This window comes from Elephas maximus, chromosome 24, assembly GCF_024166365.1.
Source record: "Elephas maximus indicus isolate mEleMax1 chromosome 24, mEleMax1 primary haplotype, whole genome shotgun sequence".
NCBI classification, from domain to species: domain Eukaryota; kingdom Metazoa; phylum Chordata; class Mammalia; order Proboscidea; family Elephantidae; genus Elephas; species Elephas maximus.
In genome coordinates this window covers 24730529-24751654 of record NC_064842.1, presented here as the reverse complement: position 1 = coordinate 24751654, position 21126 = coordinate 24730529, and the positions used below count along the sequence as shown (strand labels likewise).

General features: G+C 41.5%; 1 protein-coding gene across 13 annotated transcripts in view; it reads left to right on the top strand.

Moving 5' to 3' along the window:
* Positions 1-6519: 6519 nt before the first annotated feature.
* The window catches only part of CHRM3 (cholinergic receptor muscarinic 3), a 552731-nt gene continuing 538124 nt past the window's right edge, over positions 6520-21126 (top strand). For 6 of the 13 annotated variants that reach the window (XM_049868508.1, XM_049868510.1, XM_049868501.1 and 3 more), the window contains exon 1: positions 6520-7273. The gene's annotated coding sequence lies outside the window, so the exon portion shown is untranslated. Of the gene's footprint in view, positions 7385-7686; positions 7989-21126 lie in introns of those variants that run through there. The other 7 variants (XR_007515291.1, XR_007515292.1, XM_049868505.1 and 4 more) reach the window with 6 other exon arrangements.

Sequence of the window (21126 nt, the reverse complement as noted above, 5' to 3'; positions counted from 1 at the left end):
CCATCAACCTACTGCTGTCGAGTCGATTCTGACTCAAAAAAGTAAATTACAGACCAATATCTCTCATGAATGTAGATGTAAAAATTCTCAATAGAATTCAAGCTAATAGAATTCAGCATCCTATAAAAAAAAATTATTGAGAATTTTTGCATCTACATTCATGAGAGATATTGGTCTGTAATTTACTTTTTTTTGTGGTGTCTTTGCCTGGTTTTGGTATCAGGGTTATGCTGGCTTCATAGAATGAACTCAGAAGTATCACTTCCTTTTCTGTGTTCTGAAATAGTTTGAGTAGTACTGGTGTAAGCTCTTCTCTGAATGTTTGATAGAATTCTCCAGTGAAGCCATCTGGTCCAGGGATTTTTTTTACTGGGAGTATTTTTTATGACCTTTTCAATCTCTTCTCTTGTTATTGGTCTGTTCAGATTTTTAACATCATTTTGTGTTTGTCTGGGTAGGTAGTGTGTTTCTAGAAATTGTCCATTTCCTCTAGATTTTCAAATTTGTTGGAGTATGGTTTTTCATAATACTCTGTTATGATCCTTCTTAGTTCAGTTGGGTCTGCTGTGTGTCCCCCATTTCATTTCTTATTTGGGTTATTTGTGTCCTCTCCTGTTTCTCTTTTGTCAATTTGGCCAGTGGTTTGTCGATTTTGTTGAACCTTTCAAAGAACCAACTTTTGGTTTTGTTGATTCTTTCTATTGTTTTTCTATTCTCTATTTCATTTATTTCTCCTCTGATCTTTATTATTTCCTTTCTTCTGGTGGCTGTGGGCTTCTTTTGCTGTTCTCTTTCTATTTGTTCAAGTCGTGTAGCTAATGTTTTGATTTTGTGCCTTTCTTCTTTTTGATGTGTGTATTTTTGCTATAAATTGACCTCTGAGGACTGCCTTTGCTGTGCCCCAAAGGTTTTGGTATATGTACTTCCATTCTCCTTTGATTCTAGGAAGTTTTTTATTCCATCTCTGATTTCTTCTATTACTCAGCAGTTTTTAAGCAGGGTGATATTCAGTTTCCATGTAATTAAATGTTTTTCCTTGTTCTTCATGTTGTTAATTTCTACTTTGATGGCATTGTGGTCAGAAAAGATACTTTGCATTATTTCAGTGTTCTGGATTTCGTTGAGGGTTGCTCTGTGGCCTAAGTTGTGGTTTATTCTGGAGAACGTTCTGTGTGCATTGGAAAGGAATGTGTACACTGCAGCTGTTAAGTGGAGTATTCTACATATGCCTATGAGTTTAAGTTTGCTGATCGTGGCCTTTAGATCCTCTGTATCTTTGTTGAGTTTCTTTCTAGATATTCTGTTCTTTACCAAGAGTGGTGTGTTGAAGTCTCCTACTATTATTGCGGAACTGTCAGTTTCATTTTTCAGTACTGTTAGAGTTTGTTTTATATAATTTGGAGCCCTATCATTGGATGTGTAGATGTGTATTATGGTTACTTCATGATGGATTGTCCCTTTGATCAGTATATAGTGCCCTTCTTTATCTTTTATGGTGGATTTTGATTTAAAGTCTATTTTATCTGAGATTAGTTTTGCCACTCCTGCTTTTGTTTGGTAGCTGTTTGCTCATTATATTTTTTCCATCCTTTGATTTTTAATAAATTTATGTCATTGTTTCTTAGATGAGTCTCTTGTTGACAGCATATTGATGGATTCTGTTTTTCCATCCATTCTGTCACTCTCTGTCTCTTTATGAGTGGATTTAGGCCATTTACGTTCAGTGTAATTATTGATAGGTGTGAGTTTATTGCTGTCATTTTATACTGGTTTTTTTTTTTTGTGTGTGTGGTGCTGACATTTCCTTTGTTTCTCTTCCTCTACTGTGCTGAATTCCTTTTGTTCATAGATTTTTTTTCATTTCTTTTGTTTTTGTAGATTTTGTTTTCATTGAGACTTTATGCTTTTTTTATTTCAATGAGTAGGTTTGTTAACTATCTTTGTGGTTACCTTGAAATTCACGCCTATCTTTCTATATTTGAACCAGTCTATTATTACTTGGTATCACCTTGCATTCCTCTTCTTTAGAAAATTCTATACCTACATCATGTCATTTACAGATTAACCTCTCTGGTTCCCTGTTGTAAATCTTTTGAATAATCATTGAGAGTTCATTTCCTAGATTGGTATATGGGTGGTGTGATCTTGTGTCCTAGATTCAGGCTATGGTCTGATGTTTGTTCTTAAATCAAAGGACTCCCTTTCATAATTCTTGTAAATTTCGCTTGGTTTTTATATATTCCCTTAATTTCTGTTTATCTGAAATGTCCTAATTTCACCATCATATTTTAGTGAGAGTTTTACAGGATATATTATTCTCGTTTGGCAATTTTTTTTTCTCTCAGGGTTTTACATATGTCATTCCATTGCCTTCTTGCCTGCTTGGTTTCTGCCAAGCAATCACAGTTTAGTCTTACTGCTTCCCCTCTGTATGTGACTATTCATTGCCCTCAAGCTGCAATGCCCTCAGAATTCTTTCTTTGTCTTTGATTTTAGCAAGTGTGATTATGATATGCCTCAGCGACTTTCTTTTAGGGTCTATCCTATATGCAGTTTGTAGAGCTTCTTGGATGGTCCGCTTCATCTTTCATAATATTAGGGAAGTTTTCTGTCAGCAATTCAATGATCCTCTCTGTGTTTTCCATTTTCTCCCCCCTCCTAAAATTCCAGTCGCTCAAAAATTTTTGCTTTTGATTGTATCCCACACAATTCTCAGGATTTCTTCATTTTTCTTTGTTCTTTTTTCTGATTTTTCCTCAAACAGAGTTGTATCCAAGTGTTTGTCTTCAACTTTGCTGACTAGGGCAGGTCCAGCAGGTGCTCTGTCTCTTGCTTGGAGCTCTGTAAAGCTGCTTTCCCTTACTCCCTGTCCATAAATCTCCAACAAGAGTCCAAGATGGCTAATCCCTGCTGTGTTAACTTATAGGGAACCTCCGCTCATATCTCTCCTTGCTCTGTGTTCTCTGTCAGCTTCTTATTCCATTCAGTGCTTGGTTCTTTATCTCTTCCTTTGTTACTTATGGTTCCAGGATTGATGTTTGTCTTTGTTTTACTTAGCTTCTCAGATCTTTGCTGTGGAGGGTCAGTGTGGTGCTTCTGTCTATACGGCCATGTTGGCTCTGTCTCCAATGGCTTTGTTTTTGGAAGCAAATCACCAGGCCTTTCTTCTGAGGTACCTCTGGGTGGACTCAAACTGCCAAACTTTAGGTTAGTAGCCAAGCAGCTAACCATTTGTACCATCCAATGGCACAAATGAATCCACAAAAAAATTTCTCTAAAAAAGTCCTAAGGTAGCATGACTTAACTAAACTCAGGAGATTTCAGAGATAAGGAACTGATTTCATATGTTTGTGTACTTTTTTTAATCTTTGGTGTGATGGAAGGTTAATTTTGACATGCATTAGCAGCAAAGTACTTATGTAGTCTTACATATTATAAAAATAGTATGGGGTCGGTGTTTGATAGCCTGTCATTTCACGAGAGGGAAGGAGGATCAAGATCAACAGCCCAAAGCTGATTTCTATCAGGCAGAGGTCAGATATGCCTTCCCTCTCAGCCTTCTTTACCAACTCTGACATCAACTATCCCTCCCATGGCACTTCTTTGGTTGGTTCGATAATTTGTTGTTGCAATGGCCACACAGAACTCACAAACCATACTCAGAATTATGGTGTTTATTAGGGAAGTAACAATTCAGGTTACAATTCAGGCTCAGGAACACTCAAAGATATAGTTCTTCCATCAGGACACCATCTTTCCAGTTAAGCTAGAAGCCCAAAGACACTCAGCTTTCTCTCTCCTTGGGCCGGGAAGCCCACTATGCCATCTCCTGTGGGTCTCTCCTGCTGGTCTGTCCTTCCTTAGTGGTGGTGGGCTCTTCTCTTGTCTGCCTCTGGGGTGGCTCATTTCAAATGGCAAAACTGACTAATCCGCTTGGTGGGCCACAATTACCCTATCACACAGTCCCATCCAATCACTTGGGTGGAAGCTACAAGACCATGGCTAGAAAGGCCACACAAAAGTGATCTATGACACCATACATACTTACTAAGAGGTACACTTGTTAAAAAGTATGTCCGTTCCTTTGCAGAAGCACAAATACAGGGCTGAAAAAAATTATAAACTATTAAGGTTTAAAAAGTCATGTTGCAAGTATCCGAGAAAGTGCCACTACTTCTGAAAGTCCTAAAAAAATCTCTGCTCTTTCTCAATTAATTTGTATTCTTATTTATTCATTAGGACTCCTTTTTATTGACTATCATTATAAGGTCTTGACTAAGTTTTGGAGGTAGGTAAATGAATAAAACTTATTTTCTACCTTCAAGTAGCTTATAGAAAAAAAAAAAAAAACCTTTAGTACCTGTTACTAAAGTAGCTCCCTTCTTGATCTTGACCTCCCTGTATTTCTACTAGAAAAAAATGTCCCCAAGAAAAAATTCTAGGGGAATAGGCTCATCTCATATGCCTTCTCTCACATGAAAATTGCAGCCTTATGTTGTTTGTTGTTCATAACTGCAAATGTTTTATATATTTTGTCAGGATTTTGTACTTATTTTACAGTAGAAGGATAAGTGTGCTATTAGCTACCTGTCTTGGCTGTAACCAGAATCTGATTTAATAACTGAATAATTTTTTTTACCCTTATCCTATGACTAAAAAAAAAAAAAAAAAACCTAAAATGTAGGATTTTAAAATGTATTCCAAATCCAGTTTATCTTCTTTGTGTTGGATTGACATTCTTAGCTTGAAGTTTGTTCAATACCAACATGTGATTTACATTTATCTTGCCCGTAATCATAATGGCTGGAATTGAGAAATAACCATATCTACAAGTTTAGAGGCTATGTACAAGAGAAATAAAATTAATCCAATATGATATTTTTGCTAAATCCTAGTTGCTTCCTTCTCTTTCCTGAATATTCACGGATGTTTTTTTTTTTTTTTTTTTTTTTTTCATGATCTTCTCTAGATTATTGCCTGGGGTCAATCTCAAACTTAATCAGTGTGTACCAGAATCTAGATTTTGGTTTCTGTTGTTGTTGTTGTTTTGCTTTGTTTTTGAAAAGCAGAACATCTCCATATGTTCAGTCTTCTGGTCCTTTGTTCTTCATGGGTTTACCAAATATTATCAAAGGTACTCCTGTTTCCAGGGCAATAGCAATCCTATGCAGTGGGAAAGATATGTTACCTCTGAATCCAAGTTCCTCTTACTAGCAGTATAATAGGCAATTTACTCAGTTCTTTACATTTCTGCCTTTATCTTTTATTAAAAGGGAATAAAATACTTGTTTTAATGTTTGTTTTGAAGATTAGGAAATACATGAAGGCAAATACTGTATTGCCACCTGAGAGGGGTCCAACGAGGATAGCAGCCCTCAGTCTTAGTATTATCATTCCAGTAGCCGGCAGGTAGTAATTCACCGGAGCTTGGATAGCTGCATTAAGTAGTCCCATGATTTCTCACTAACTTTTTTCATATTGTGACCTCAATTCTCCCTAGGCAATGTTTAGTCTCTTCCCTCCTACAGATGGTTCTATCTAGAGGAGAATATACACTCAAAGGAATTTGAATACTTCTATTTTGATATTTTATTTAAATCACTTGTTTTCAAAAAGAACACTTTCTTTTCCTGCTTATTTTCTTGCTCCAAATAACATTAACAAAATCATTACACTGTATTTAATATTGGTAAAACTTTCAGTTTATCCTATTGTCTAACTTCTCCCTCCCTCGCTCCCTCTTTCGGGTTTTCGTTTTTCAGTTGCCACTGTTGTGTTTTTCTTCCTTACGTGAGTCCATCATTTTTCCTTACACGCTCTGTTAAAAGCCTTTCGAGTGCTCTGGGGCAACCTATTACTGTCTTTGCAACTTTGGTATCTCTCCACTTTTTCTTTATAAGCTGACAACAGTATAGTAACAAAAAAATGTTGAGCTTCTCATTTCTCTTGAGTTATATATGAGCTTTAAAGACATCATTGGTCTGCTTTAAAAAAAAAAAAAAAAGCATGCGTGCTTGGTGCCTGCGTCTTTTTCATGGCTACTTTTCTCATTTTCTCCTAAGGTGTGAACTTCTAAAAGAGTAAAAGCCAAGAAGTCCTTTACTACATTGTTCTGTGTAAAGGCACTTAACCTGTCACAAAAAAAAGAAAAAAGAAAAGAAAAAAAGGCGCACCAGGCTCCTCTTCAGAGAAAGGTTTTCGATCGAGTCGAATATTACGAGCTGAGGTTCTCCTCTGATCAATAGGTTATACTCACAGACTCGCCCTCCTTCCAATCTTTCCAAGCAGTCCAGGAAAAATCAAATCAAAAGAGAGCAAAACAAAACTAACTAAAGAACAAAATCTGTCCTTGAAGCACGGGGGCATGATTTGGGAACACGTGTGCCCTGCTGGGAGGGCGAGGCTTCCCCTCTCTCCCGCTAGGTCTCCCACCTTCCGAGAGCCCCTCCCCCACCGCCGGGAGGCCCCTGGGATCTCCCACAGCCGGGTGGCCTCGCCCTCTGCCCGGCGGAGAGACGCGGCGTGGAGCAGGCACGGGGGCGTCAGCGAGGCTCCCGCAGGGCCACTGGGCATGCTCAGCGGCCGGGCCGGTCTGGGTCTCTCCCCGGTAGCTAGTGCATCACACCAGCGCTCGCTGCCCTGGGAGGAGGAGGAGGAGAAGCAGTAGGAGGAAGGGGAGGAGGAGCGGCCAGCAGTGGCCACGACCGCCACCACCAGGCAGAGAAAGAGTTTGTGGGGAGGAAAAGATCCCCCTTGCACTTCGAGCGCCTTGTGTCTGCTTTTGGAAAAAGAGTATACGAGATAAAGGAGACTGAAAGAATAAGAAGGAAAAGTGAGGGGGGAGAGAGAAAAAAAGAAGGGGCCAAGTAAGGGCCGGAGCGTGCAGGGGAGCCGGAGGCGCGGGGGCGAAGGCGCCGAGCCGCGAGCGCTGCGCTAAGGCAGGTGTCGCCGCCGCTGCCCGGAGGCGGCATGTGACGCGCGGCCGCAGCTGCCCGCGGGCGGAGCGCGCTCGGACCCGGGCGCGCACACCGCGGGCCAAGTCTGTGCGATCCCGGATTCCCCGCTCGTCGTCGTGCACCGGGCGGCAGCCGCGCTTCTGGAGAGCCGGGCGATGAACCGAAGGGCGGCTCCGGGCTGGGGCGCGCGCTCCTAGGACACTCGCTCCTTGGACGCCGAGCAGGAGGTGACCGAGGGACAGCAGGCTGGGCGCCTCCTCGCATAGGGGAGTCTGGGAGGACCAGCGGGGCACAGCCACCTGGAGCACAGCTGCCAGGTAAAGACGGCGCCCAGCCACCCGGGCGCTTGGGCACACCCGGGGCGGTAGCGGCTGACCTCGTTTCTTGCCTTCTCGCGTGGCGAAAAGAGGAAAAAGTTTTCAGCGCAGGTAGAAAATGTCTTTGCTTTTGGAGTTTAAAGAGGGGACTGGGGAGAGACCAGAGAGGCTCGCCTGTCGATTTGGGGGAGCGACACTTGAACCTCGAAAGCTATCTGGTGGGGAGTTGGAGCTCGGGGGGCTGAGGGTGGGAATGCTGGGGTGACAACCAGGTACCGGGAAAGGGACAGGAATATACGAGCGGCGCCCAGAAAAGAGGGGACGCCCCACCCTGCTCTTCTCAACCTCGATTCTCTCTCTTTCGCCAGATCCGAGTCCCCAAGTGCTGCTCGGCTCGGTGTGTGTGTGTGTGTGTGTGTGTGTGTGTGTGTCGCGTGTGATGTGCGTGTGTGTATTCTCTCGCTGGATTCCCTACCTCTTTTAAGAAGAATAAAGGAGGGACCCACCAACCTCGCAGCGGGGTCGCTTTGTTGGATTACGTGTCAGGAAACTAAGAGGCCAATGTGGCACTTAACGTAACACCTGGGCAAAGGTACGCGGCCCTGGTGCGCGTCTTTGCTCACCCAGGGAGAGTGCAAACGCGCGGAGCCGCGGCTGCGTGTCCGCCCCGGACCTCAGAGCTGGGACCCTCCTGAGTACAGCCGCCGCGGACAAGGTTCCTTTCTGCGTGTTTCCAAAAGGGCGGGCGCGGGGGTCCGTTGGCTTGTGTAGCTGAATTCATTTGTATGCTGGGCGGTGTGCGTGTTGGAATTATAATCCTGCTCTGCTTGCTCGTGTGTGTGCGCGACTCTCCTTACAGGCAGGTTGAAAGTGGTAGAGGGAGCAGGGATAGGGAATTGCGTCCATATGGACAGACTTCAAGACTGCAAAGATTCGTGTGCCTGCGAGTGTTATTCCAACCTATCCGCTGGCAATGAGGAGTCGTTTCCCTCCCGTTGTCGATGTTTGCAGTGTGAGAGGATGGCTCTCCTTGGGAGGGGCGACGCTTTTATAAGAACGAGTGTGTTGTAAGGACACTAGTTATTTCACTGTTTGCTTTGCACAGACCTTTGGTTTTTTCCCTTAGCCTCTGAGTTCCAACTAATCATATGACCTAATCCCCCCTTTTGGCCGTCTTTGGGGGTTACTAGTTGAGAATAATCTTTTTTAAAAAAGTGTGTTTAATGATTATGTAGTCCCCAGTAATTTTTTATATTGTGAAAACCCGATTGCATGAACCGTTCATCACTATTTCCTGTGTTTAAAATGATGCCCATGTATTTACTTAAGAGAGACACTCTGCTCAAGAATACACAATTCAGAGAGCTAAATCTAAAACAAATACAGGCACATAAGCCGCATCGTGGAGAATAGCGTGTTAATGAAAAACCTGAAAAGGTTCGCTGTTCCAAATACCTTGGGATAAATGCTACACTGGGTGCACCCTCTTGTTACAGGAGACGGTATTGCGAGGTTTCAGTGTGCATAGACCATGACTGCTGATCAAAGGCTCTTCAGTATGTGTGCCAACCTGCTGCAGAAACGGGCTTTAGATGATGTACTCCTCCCACTGAGTAAACCATCTTTAGATTTGTTTACATGGTTTGTCTCAATTAGCTTAATATATAATTAGCTATTGTTGAGTTAGAAAGCACTTTAGTTTTGAAATGGCTTCCATATGGAAATATAACTTTAGCTTAAATCACTAAAATAAATTGCAGCTCTGATTTAGACTGTTTCTGTAGGGTGTTTGGAGAGAAGCTACGAGACTGAATTTAGCCTGAGAATAGCTGCATCGAAGTAGTGTTTTTTTTGAATATTAGCCAATATTTATTCAAATGGACTTGGTAATTTGAAAATGAAAATCAGATAAAAAGGAAATTAAAAAAAAGAAAACTCACCATGTAGATCTTTTTTAAGAGGAAAGTGTAATTTGAGAAGGAAAAGCGTGTGGAATTGCTCAGGGCTGAGAGTATTATAATGAGTAGCCCTGTATTAAACCTACATATAAGCCTATTAAGAAAACTTTCACTTAAAGTTTAGAGAAACATATGAATATTCATTACTCTATCTTTCTTCCTGGAGGAAAAAGTAAAATGTCACTTCTTAAGTCTTGTTATCTCAGGAGATTCTTCAGGCATGCTTCAAAGTTCTTGAAAATGTACCTTCTCATTTTCTTTTCCTTATAAAGACAAGTGGTTTATTTTCTTCTGAAAATTTGTTATTTTAAGCTACCATGTGTAAAAATATGAACTTCCTTTATGGGCTTTTAGCTTTTAATTGCAGTCAACCTGTTGAAAATGAGCCTAGGGCGGGGAGGGGTAGTGAGGGGAGGGGAAGGAAATTGGCAGTACGAGAATTGCTTGGATTCAACCCAGTAACTTGAATAGACAGACAATGAAAAGATACGATTAAAAGCAAAATTGCCTTTTGTAGTTGAAAATTGTAAAGCAATAAATTTATTTCAGGTTTTCACCTATAATTTCCTCTGTAATGTCTTGAGCCAACATATTTGTAATAATGTTATTAAATATTGGCTGAGTTAGTTCCTTACGCCTAAATGGACTGGACGTTTGCGGTGTTGTAAGTACTAAGAAACTGGGGCTTGTTTGCAGCGGGGGGAAGTTTACATTGAGAACAGCTGTGATGTAGTGGCACTTGAGTTTGATGCGGTGAATGGACTGTGAAGCCTACGAAGCCGGAACTCTGATGGATATGCAGAGAAATGCATCTGTCCTGCACTTAAAGGAACCTAATTTTGTACCGTAATATATTATGACTTATAGAATTATTCTGACGTTGTTCTTTTGAAGTACCAGTGATAAACTGGAAATGTTTTCTTTTCTACAGTACGTTTGCAAGTTTAAAATACATTTTTTTTAATGGAAGAAGATTGAAAAGATATATATGGCTCCAACTTAAGTAATTACTCAAAACCTTCCACCGTGTTTTCTTAAAAAATATAATCAGCATAATGAAATATTCCTTATGCTTAATTGTTGAATGGAGTGCTTTCAGAGATGTGATGTCAGGGAAGTTTGGCAGCATGTTTCACGTATAAAACTCCTTTAAAAAATAAACAAACCAATTGCTGTCATTTCATGGTGACCCTATGTGTTTCAGAGTAGAACTGAGCTCCATAGGGTTTCCAGTGGCTGTGATCTTTCAGAAGTAGATCTCCAGGCCTTTCTTCTGTGGCATTGATGGGTGGATTAGAAGCGCCAGCCTTTCAGTTAGTAGTCAAGCTCTAAACCATTTGTGCCACTTAGGGACTCCTTTTGTTGTTGTTGTTGTTGTTAGGCGCCCTGAAGTCGATTCTGACTCATAGCAACACCGACTACAACAAAAAGAAACACTGCTCAGTCCTGTGCCATCCTCCAATCTCTTGATCTGTTTGAGCGCATTGTTGCAGCCACTGTGCCAGTCCATCTCCTTGAGGGTCTTCCACTTTTTCGCTGACCCTCTGTTTTACCGAGCGTGACATCCTATTCCAGGGACTAGTCTCTCCTGGTAACGTATCCAAAGTACCTGAGAAGAAGTCTCGCCATTCTTGCTTCAGGGAGCATTCTGGCTGTACTACTTCAAAGACAGACTTGTTCGTTTTTCTGGAGTCCATGGTGTATGCAGTATTCTTCACCAATGCCATAATTCAAAGGCATCAGTTCTTCTTCGGCTTTCTTTATTCATCATCCAGCTTTAGCATGCATATGAAAAAAAAATGCATATGAAGCCACTAAAAATACCATGGCTTGGGTCAGGCTCACCTTAGTCCTAAAGTGTCCTCTTTGCTTTTTAACACTCTAAAGAGGTCTTTTGCAGCACATTTGCCCAATGCAATACGTCATTTGATGTCTTGACTCCTGTTTCCATGGGTGTTGGTAGCGTATCCAAGTAAAATGAAATCCTTTACAATTTACAGTATTTCCTGTGTTTATCATGATGTTGCTTATTGGTTCAGTTGTGAGGATTTTTGTTTTCTTTGTATCGACGTGTAATATATACTGAAGAATGTAGTCTTTGATCTTCATCAGTAAGTGCTTCAATTGTCTTAGTTATCAGCAAGAAGGTTGTATCATTTGCATATTGCAGGTTATTAATGAGTCTTCTTCCAATCTTGATGCCATGTTCTTCTCCATATAATCCAGCTTCTCAGATTATTTGCTCAGCATACAGATTGAATAAATACGGTGAAACGATACAACCCAGACACACAACTTTCCTGATTTTAAACCACACAGTGTCCCCTTGTTCCATTTGAATGACTGCCTCTTGGCCTATGTACAGGTTCCTCATAAGCAAAATTAAGGGCTCTGGAATTCTCATTCTTCACAGTGTTATCCATAATTTGTTATGATTCACAAAGTCAAATGGTTTTGCATAGTCAATAAAAGACAAATAAACATCTTTCTGGTATTCTCTGCTTTCACCCAACATCCATCTGACATCAACAAGGATACCCCTTGTTTCATGTTCTCTTCTGAATCCAGATTGAATTTCTGGCAATTCCCTGGTGATATACTGCTGCAACCATTTTTGAATTATCTTCAGCAAAATTTTACTTGTATGTGACATTAATGATATTATTTGATAACTTCTGCATTTTGTTGGGTCACCTTTCTTTGGAATGAACACAAATATATATCTCTTCCAGTCAGTTGGCCAAGTAGCTGTCTTCCAGATTTCTTGGCATAGACAACCCAACCTACTGCCGTCGAGTCGATTCCGACTCATAGCTAGAGTGCATTAGTTGCATTAGTTGGTTGAAACATTTCAATTGATATTCCATCAGTTCCTGGAGCCTTGTTTTTCGTCAATGCCTTCAGTACAACTTGGAGTTCTCCCTTCAGTACTGTTGGTTCTTGATCATATGCTACCTCCTGAAATAGTTGCATGTCGACCAATTCTTGGTACAGTGACTCTGTGTATTCCTTCTATCTTCTTTTGATGCTTCCTGAGTCATTCAATATTTTATACAGGGTTATCCTTCAATATTGCAACTTGAGGCTTGAATTTTTTCTTCAGTTCTTTCAGCTTGAGAAATGCCTAGCGTGTTCTTCCCTTTTGGTTTCCTAAGTCCAGGCCTTTGTACATTTCATAATAATACTTTGTCTTCTTAAGCTGCCCTGTAAAGTCTTCTGTTCAGCTGTTTTACTCCATCATTTCTTCCATTTGCTTTAGCTACTCTACTTTCGAGAGCAAGTTTCAGAGTCTCTTCTGACATTCATTTTAGTCTTTTCTTTCTTTCCTGTCTTTTTAATGACCTTTTGCTTTCTTCATGTATGATGTCCTTGATGTCATCCCACGATTTGTCTGGTCTTCAGTCATTAGTGTTCAGCACATCAAATCTGCTCTTGAGATGGCCTGTAAATTCAGGTGGGATATAGTCATGGTTGTACTTTCCTTCTTATGAACTTGTTTTAATTTTCTTCAGCTTTAACTTGAACTTGCATATGATCAATTGATGATCTGTTCCACAATCAGCCCCTGGCCTTGTTCTGACTGATGATATTAAGCTTCACTCTCGTCTCTTTGCAGAGATGTAGTCTGTTTGATACCTGTGTATTCCATCTGGTGAGGGCCACGTGTATAGTCACCATTTGTATTGTAAAGAAACAAAATATTTCCAATTAATCGTTCCTTGGTCTTGGCAAAATTATGTCATGCAATCTCTGGCATCGCTTCTATCACCAAGCCCGTATTTTCCAATCGGAGTTCCTTCTTAGTTTCCAACTTTCACATTCCAATCACCAGCAATTATCAGTGTGTCTCGATTGCATGTTGGATTAATTTCATACTGCAGAAGTTGGTAAAAATCTTTGATTTCTTCGTCTTTGGCATTGGTGGTTGATGCATAAATTTGTATAAAAATCATATTACATGGTCTTCCTTTTAGGCATATGGCAGTGTTGTACTTTAGGATAGAGCTTGAAATATTCTTTTTGACAGTGAATATGATGACATTCATCTTCAATTTTGTCATTCCAGGCATAGTAGACCATATGATTGACTCAAAACGGCCAATACTGGTCTGTTTCAGCTCACTAATGCCTAGGACATCTATCCTCAAACATTCCATTTCAGTTTTGACAACTTCTAATTTTCCTAGATTCATACTTCATACATTCCACTTTCTGATTATTAATGGATGTTTGCAGCTGTTTCTTCCTGTTTTGAGTCATGCCACATCAGTAAATGAAGGTCCTGAGAGCTTTACTCCATCCAAGTCATTACTGTCTACTTTGAGGAGGCAGCTCTTCCCTAGTCGTATTTTGAGTGCCTTCCAAACTGAGGGGCTAGTCTTCCAGCACTATATCAGACAGTGGTCCGCTGCTATTCATAAGGTTTTCACTGGCCAGGTTTTTGAGAAGTAGACTGCTATGTCCTTTGTAGTCTTAGTCTGGAAGTTCCCCTGAAGCCTATCCACCATGGGTGACCCTGCCAGTATTTGAAATACCGGTGGCATAACTTCTAGCATCACAGCAACATACAAGCCCCCACGGATGACAAACTGACAGATAAGTGGTGGACGCCTTTTGTCCAGCAGAATAAATATCCTGGTTATTTGTCTTTTAGAACTTTGGGATATAATTTCAACCTTCATAGAAAGTTTTGATTTCGGGAGGAAATACTAAGAGATCATCGAATGTGTCTGACAGGAGGCAAAACCAGTCAAACTAGAGGTTAATTTCTGGTGTCTGGCAATCGTTTGTTCTGATCAAATCCACCGCAGACCCTCTATTGTAAATCTGTCATCACTGTCCTTCTCCCTTCACCAGCCCTCCACGGAAAGCCTGTGCAGGTGGGAAAGGCACAGCCTTCACTTGGAGACACAGCACCTAGTGGCTCTATTTGAATTCTGCATTGGCTAAAAGTTGCATATATTGTGTAGTATTGATCTGCATTTGCATTATCTTCAAGCAAAGAAATGAAAATAGATTTGCTGCAGTGAAGCTTCTGAAAATATGGGATTACAATATGCATTATATGAAACGGTGGTGTCTTCTCAAGCATTTCTTTCCCCAGTGTACAAGTGGAAGTAATAGTATTTTGCCTTTTGACATTGTGGAGTGGTTTTGAAGATCAGATGACTGCAGGCATGTGGACATTTTTGAATGGACTTTAAAACTCTAAAAATGCTGTGCCTAATTTGGACCCACACCTGCTTCACTGTCCCTTGAGGTAGAGCACAGGGAGCCCGTGCGTAGGTGTCCCTTTGGCTGCTGTGTGTTCCTTTTTGCCCAGAAATGTTGGCAGCTTGCAGAATCCTCTAGCATCTGGCAGGTTCTCCCCTCCAGGCTGGCAATGTGTGTTCTCCCACCTGTTGGAACTTCTGCTCACCCCCTCCTGGGGGGCAAGTACTCTGGCTGAATTGCCCATTCTTAGACTGCCATGGTGGAGGCTGCAACTGTAGCTGGCCACCGTGATCTGCTAAGGATTATAGGGAGCCAACAGGAGGAATATTCTGAGCCACTACCATCTTCTCCTCTCCAATGGTGCCAGCTCATCCTGAAGCCAAGGGGAAGATGAGCACTTTGGGAAGAAACAATGGTCAAAACAAAACAAAACAAACAGAGCTACTGAATAAAACTAGACAAAGAGTAGTTGGCAAATGCATTGTGGGCTCTGAGGCTTTGCCTTCCCCAGCGCTGCTCAGCATGAGACTGGGGGCCCAGCCTTCCTGGATTTTCAACCAGTGCTGATCACAGAGGACGAGAGTCTGAGGCTGGTCACCTGCCGTAACCCTGGCGCACTCTAGTGATCTCCGTGCCCGTCTAGGCTCAGATTCTTTAAACCTGGAAACCAGTTGCTATGGCGTCAATTCCAACTCATAGCGACCCCATGTGTGTCAAAGTAGAGTTGTGCTCCATAGGGTTTTTAATGGTTGATTTTTTGGAGTAGATCACCAAGCCTTTTTTCTAGGTACCTCTGGGTGGACTCGAACCTCTAACCTTTTGGTTAGCAGCCAGATGCATTAACTGTTTGCACCACCCAGGGACTCCCAAAGTCTCTAACTCCTGTGGTATTTGCCATTTCATAGGACTAAGCTTCCCTTGTGATTTTGATTTGCATTTTCAATACTGGCCTAAAGTCTTGCCTGGAAAGACCTTAGCTATGACCTTGACAGTCAGCCTTGTTCTTGCCAAGAACTTCTCTCCAGGAGCAAGCTCCATTCTTTCTATTCTCAGACTCTGATTCAACCTTAAATGTGGACAGACCCCCAGAACTAAAATGCAGCCAACCTCCTGACACTGTATCATTTCTTCCTGAAGACTGGTGGTGCCAAGTTCCACTTGACAAATAAAAACTCCTTGTCTGTCATTGTTGGCAGGATCAAATCGCAGTTCTCCACACCCCTCCTGGCCACTGTAATTTGAGTTCCTGACTATCCACTGCAGATTTAATCCTTCATTAGGTCATTTGTTCTAGCCTATTTCCTGTCCACACTGTTTCTTGAAATCCAGCATACCAGCTGAGCCACGAAACAGTCTACCTTCGGTCACCTCTACCAGAGGAAGTAGTGCTAGCATAGATATTCTGGCTCAGGCAGGATATCTTCCAACTACTGTCACCTTCTACACATTGTTCTTCAGATAAAATGCAGGTGAGTTTAAACAGAAGTCAAATATGATCAGCCTGTTTTAGAAGGGATGTGGCCTCCAGATGTCCACTGCAGAGGGCCCTGTATTTATAGTTGTTAAGGTGCTCTGATGTTCCTGCACTGAAGCCATGGAATTATATTCCTACACAAATACCCTGCTAGTAAGGTGTAGGAAAAGAGATGTACTGACAACCTTCGTGTACATGTTTAAGCTTGCCACTGTAGAATACATTTCCTTCTCACTAGAATTGCCCGTGGGATCCAGTCTGGAGAGAAACCTGGTTACTGCTCACTAAGAGCCACTTCTTGTCCCTGGCTATGTGAAGTTTCATCAAGCCAAGTCTCACCTCCACTAGATCCTAATCCAGCATTACTGTGCAGACTTTGAGAAGCCATGTATTTCAAGTATGATTAGCTTCTGTGTTTCAAATGTATGTATATATGTGAGAATTACATATATTTGAGTCCACTGGGAAGCTTCTCGGAAGAAGGACCTGATGATCTGCTTCTGGAAAGTCAGCCACTGAAAACCCTATGGAGCACAGTTTTACTTTGACACATACGGGGTCAACTCAACAGCAACTGCTTTTGTGTATGTATTTATGTACATTCATTTAACAGTGTTATTGAACTCACAGAAATTTTTGTGATTTTCAATTAAAAAAAAAAAATTGGAGTAACCTAAAAGCACAACTTCTTTCCTGTGGAGGTCTCTCAAGTAGTATACCTTGAAAAGAGGGTCTCGTACACAAAATGAATGTGAAGATTGGCCTGTCCTCCCTGTCTGTGATTTCTCACATGTATAATGACACATGCACCATCCTTTGAGAAGGGAGAAGATAAGGGGAACTTTGGAAATGCCAGGATGTCTCTTTATGTGGAAGGTCCTTGGGTGATGTAAATGGTTTGCGCCCAGCTGCTAAACTAATGGTTGGTAGTTCAAACCCATCCAGTGGTACCGCAGAAGAAAAGGCCTGGAGATGTGCTTCCATTGAGAATATAGCCAGGAAAACTCTATGGAGCAGTTCTATTTCTGTTATACATGGGGTCACCATGAGTCAGAGGCAACTTGGTGACGACTAACAAAAACAACTGGACCTCACCAGATGGAATACACAGAAAACAAATCAACTACATCTGTGGAAGGAGATGATGGAAAAGCTCAATATCACCAGTCAGAACAAGGCCAGGGCCTACTGTGGATCAGACCATCAGTTACTCATATGCAAGTTCAAGTTGAAACTGAAGAAAATTAGAACAAGTCAACAAGAGCCAAAGTACAATTTTGAGTATATTCTACCTGAATCTAGAGACCATCTCGAGAATAGATTTGACACACTGAACACTAATGACTGAAGACCAGACGAGTTGTGAAATAACGTCAAGGACATCATACATGAAGAAAGCCAGAGGTCATTAAAAAGACAGAAGAGAAAGAAAAGACCTAAATGGATGTCAGAAGAGACGCTGAAACTTGCTCTTGAGCACTGAGTAGCTAAACAAAAGGAAAAAATAATGAAGTAAAAGAGCTGAAAAGAAGATTTCAAAGGGCTGCTCGAGAAGACAAAGTATTAGTATTATAATGACATGTGCAAAGAGCTAGAGATAGAAAACCAAAAGGGAAGAGCACACTCAACATTTCTCAAGCTGAAAGAACTGAAGAAAAAACCCAAGCCTCCAGTTGCAATAGTGAAGAATTCTATGGGGAAAATATTAAACAACGCAGGAAGCATCAAAAGAAGACCTAAAGAATATACAGAGTAACTATACCAAAAAGAATTGGTCGATGTTCGAACATTTCAGGAGGTAGCATATGATCAGGAACCGATGGTACTGAAGGAAGAAGTCCAAGCTGCACTGAAGGAATTGGCGAAAAACAAGGCTCCGGGAATTGACGGAATACCAATAGAGATGTTTCAATAAACTGATGCAGCCCTGGAAGTGCTCACTCGTCTATGCCAGGAAATTTGGAAGACAGTTACCTGGCCAACCAACTGGAAAAAAACATATTTATGCCTATTCCCAAGAAAGGTGATCCAATCGAACATGGAAATTATCAAACAATACCATTAAGATCATATGCAAGCAAAATTTTGCTGAAGATCATTCAGAAGTGGCTGCAGCAGTGTATCGACAGGGAACTTCCAGAAATTCAAGCAGGATGTAGAAGAGGATATGGGAACCAGGGATATCATTGCTGATGTTAGATGGATTACTGGCTGAAAGCAGAGAATAGCAGAAAGATGTTTATGTTTACCTGTGTTTTATTGACTATGCTAAGGCTTTCAACTGTAGGGATCATAACAAATTATGGATAACATTGCAGAGAATGGGAATTCTGAAACACTTAATTGTGCTCATGAGGAATCTGTACATAGACCAAGAGACAGCCTTTCAAACAGAATAAGGGGATACTGCATGCTTTAAAGTCAGGAAAGGTGTGTGTCAGGGTTGTATCCTTTCACAATACCTTTTCAATCTGTATGCTGAGCAAATAATCTGAGAAGCTGGACTATATGAAGAAGAATACAGCATCAGAATTGGAGGAAGACTTATTAACAACCTGCTTTATGCAGATGACACAACCTTGCTTGGTGAAAGTGAAGAGGACTTGAAACACTTAACTGATGAACATCATAGACCACAGCCTTCAGTATGGATTACATCTCAGCATAAAGAAAACAAAAATCCTCATAACTGGACCAATAAGCAACATCATGATAAGCAGAAAAGATTGAGGTTGTCAAGGATTTCATTTTACTTGGATCCACAGTTAACACCCCTGGAAACAGCAGTCAAGAAATCAAAAGACTCATTGCACTGGGCAAATCAGCTGCAAAATACCTCTTTAAAGTGTTCAAAAGCAAAGATGTTATCTTGAGGACTATGGTGCACCTGACCCAAGCCATGGTGTTTTGAGTCACCTCATATGCATGCAAAAGCTGGACAATGAATAAGGAAGAGTGAAGAAGAATTGACGCCTTTGAATTGTGGTGTTGGCGAAGAATACTCAGTATACCATGGACTGGCAAAAGAATGAACAAATCTGCCTGGGAGGAAATACAACCGGAGTGCTCTTTAGAAGCAAGGATGGGGAGACTATGTCTCACGTTCTTTGGACATGTTATCGGGAGGGATCAATCCCTGGAGAAGGACATCATGCTTGGTAAAATAGAGAGTCAGTGAAAAAGAGGAAAACCCTCAACGAGATGGATTGACATAGTCGCTGCAGCGATGGGCTCAAGCATAGCAACAATTGTGGGGATGGTGCAGGACTGGGTAGTGTTTTCTGTTGTGCATAGGGTCACTATGAGTCGGAAAGGACTCGACAGCACCTAACAAACCTAACAACTCTTCTTATTCTCTTCGTACCCCAGAATCCTTTCCATTACGAAGAACTGGACAACTTTTTCAGCTTTCCTTGACCACAGCCAATGCTCTGCTTTCCCTGTGATATAAACATCTTATTTTGAATATTAGAAACTGAAAACTTACCTGACTAAGCAACTGAAAGCCATGGCCATGTCCTCTGAATTTGGGTTGTAGGTACAGAGTCGGAATTGACTCAAGGGCAATGGGTATGGGTTTTTTATTATCTTTAATATTAAATTTGAGGACAACCGAGCTGGTAGTATTTATTTTGAATCACTCCAATGGAGGTGTCTTGGTCATCTAGTGCTGCTGTAACAGTGGATGGCTTTAACAAAGAGAAATTTATTTTCTCACTGTCTAGTAGGCTACATGTCCAAATTTAGGGTGTCAGCTCCAGGGAAAGGCTTTCTCTATTGGCTCTGGAGGTAGACTCTTGTCGTCAATCTTCCCCTGGTCTAGGAGCTTCTCTGCACAGGAGCCTCAGGTCCAAAGGACACCCTCTGCTCCCAGTGCTGTTTTCTTGGTGGTATGAGATCCTCCTGTCTGTCTGCTTACTTCTCTCTTTTATATCTCAAAAGAGACTGGCTTAAGACACTATTTGATCTTGTAGATCTAATCAATGTAACTGCCACTACCCATCTCATTACATCATAGCCATAGGATTTACAACCCATAGGGAAGTCTCATCAGAGGACAAAATGGTAGACAATCATACAAAACTGGGAATCATGACCCAGCCAAGCTGGCAGATAGTTTCAGGGGACACAATTCAATCCATGACAGGAGGTAACTTCACAGTAGTATGTGATAAATAAATTCTAACAAATATCTATCAATCTATTTTTATATATCTGTCTATCTCGTGTGGTGTATATCTCTGGGGTAACTCTATCCTGTCGGTGTTATCTAATGTGCCAGGCATTGTGGACATTCTGCTTTGGATACAAAGGAAACATGAATCAGGGACTCTGGGCATCTGATCAACTTAAGAGAGGGGTTCAACAAATCTCAAAGCTGTAGGGGGTTATTACACCCCACCCCCAAGGGAAAAACAAAAACCTAGTTGCTGTCAATTCCAAATGATGGTGACCCATGTGTGGCGCAGTAGAACTGTGTTCTATAGGGTTTTCAAGGCTGTGATATTTCAGAAGGCGATCACTAGTCTTACTTCTGAGGTGCCTCTGGGTGGGTTAGAACCATCAACCTTTTGGTTGATAGTTGAGTGTTTAACTCTTTGTCGCCACCCAGGGATTCCTAGAGGCCATCAGGCAGCAACTTTCTACTTTGTGATTTCCTGTCAGACATTTTCAAACCGCGCAGCCCCTAGGCGTTGAGAAACTTTATGATCACAAGGCAGCTCATTTGATTTTCAGAGGGTGGGGAGAGGCACATCCTCTGTACATGAGCCACAAATCTAACTTTTACCCACTGTGCTTTTTTGGAGTAGCCTTGGTGGTGCAGTGGTTAAGGCACTCAGCTGCTAACTGAAAGGTCGGCAATACGAACCCACCAGCTGCTTGTGGGAGAAAGATGTGGCAGTCTCTTTTTGTAAAGATTTACAGCCTTGGAAACCCTATCCCCAACCCCAGTGCTGTCCAGTCGATTCCAACTCATAGCGACCCTATAGGACAGAGTAGAACTGCCCCATAGAGTGGAAACCCTATAGTGCAGTTCTATTCTGTCCTATCGGATTACTATGAGACTGGATGGTATGTGGGTTTGGTTTGGTTTGATCCTTTTTTGCCTTCCTAATAAAACTTTTCTTCCATTAGAGGAAAAAAAAAAAAAAAAAACTCTAAAATTTAAAATAGTTTAAAGCTGTTTCCACCTGGTCTTACGTGTC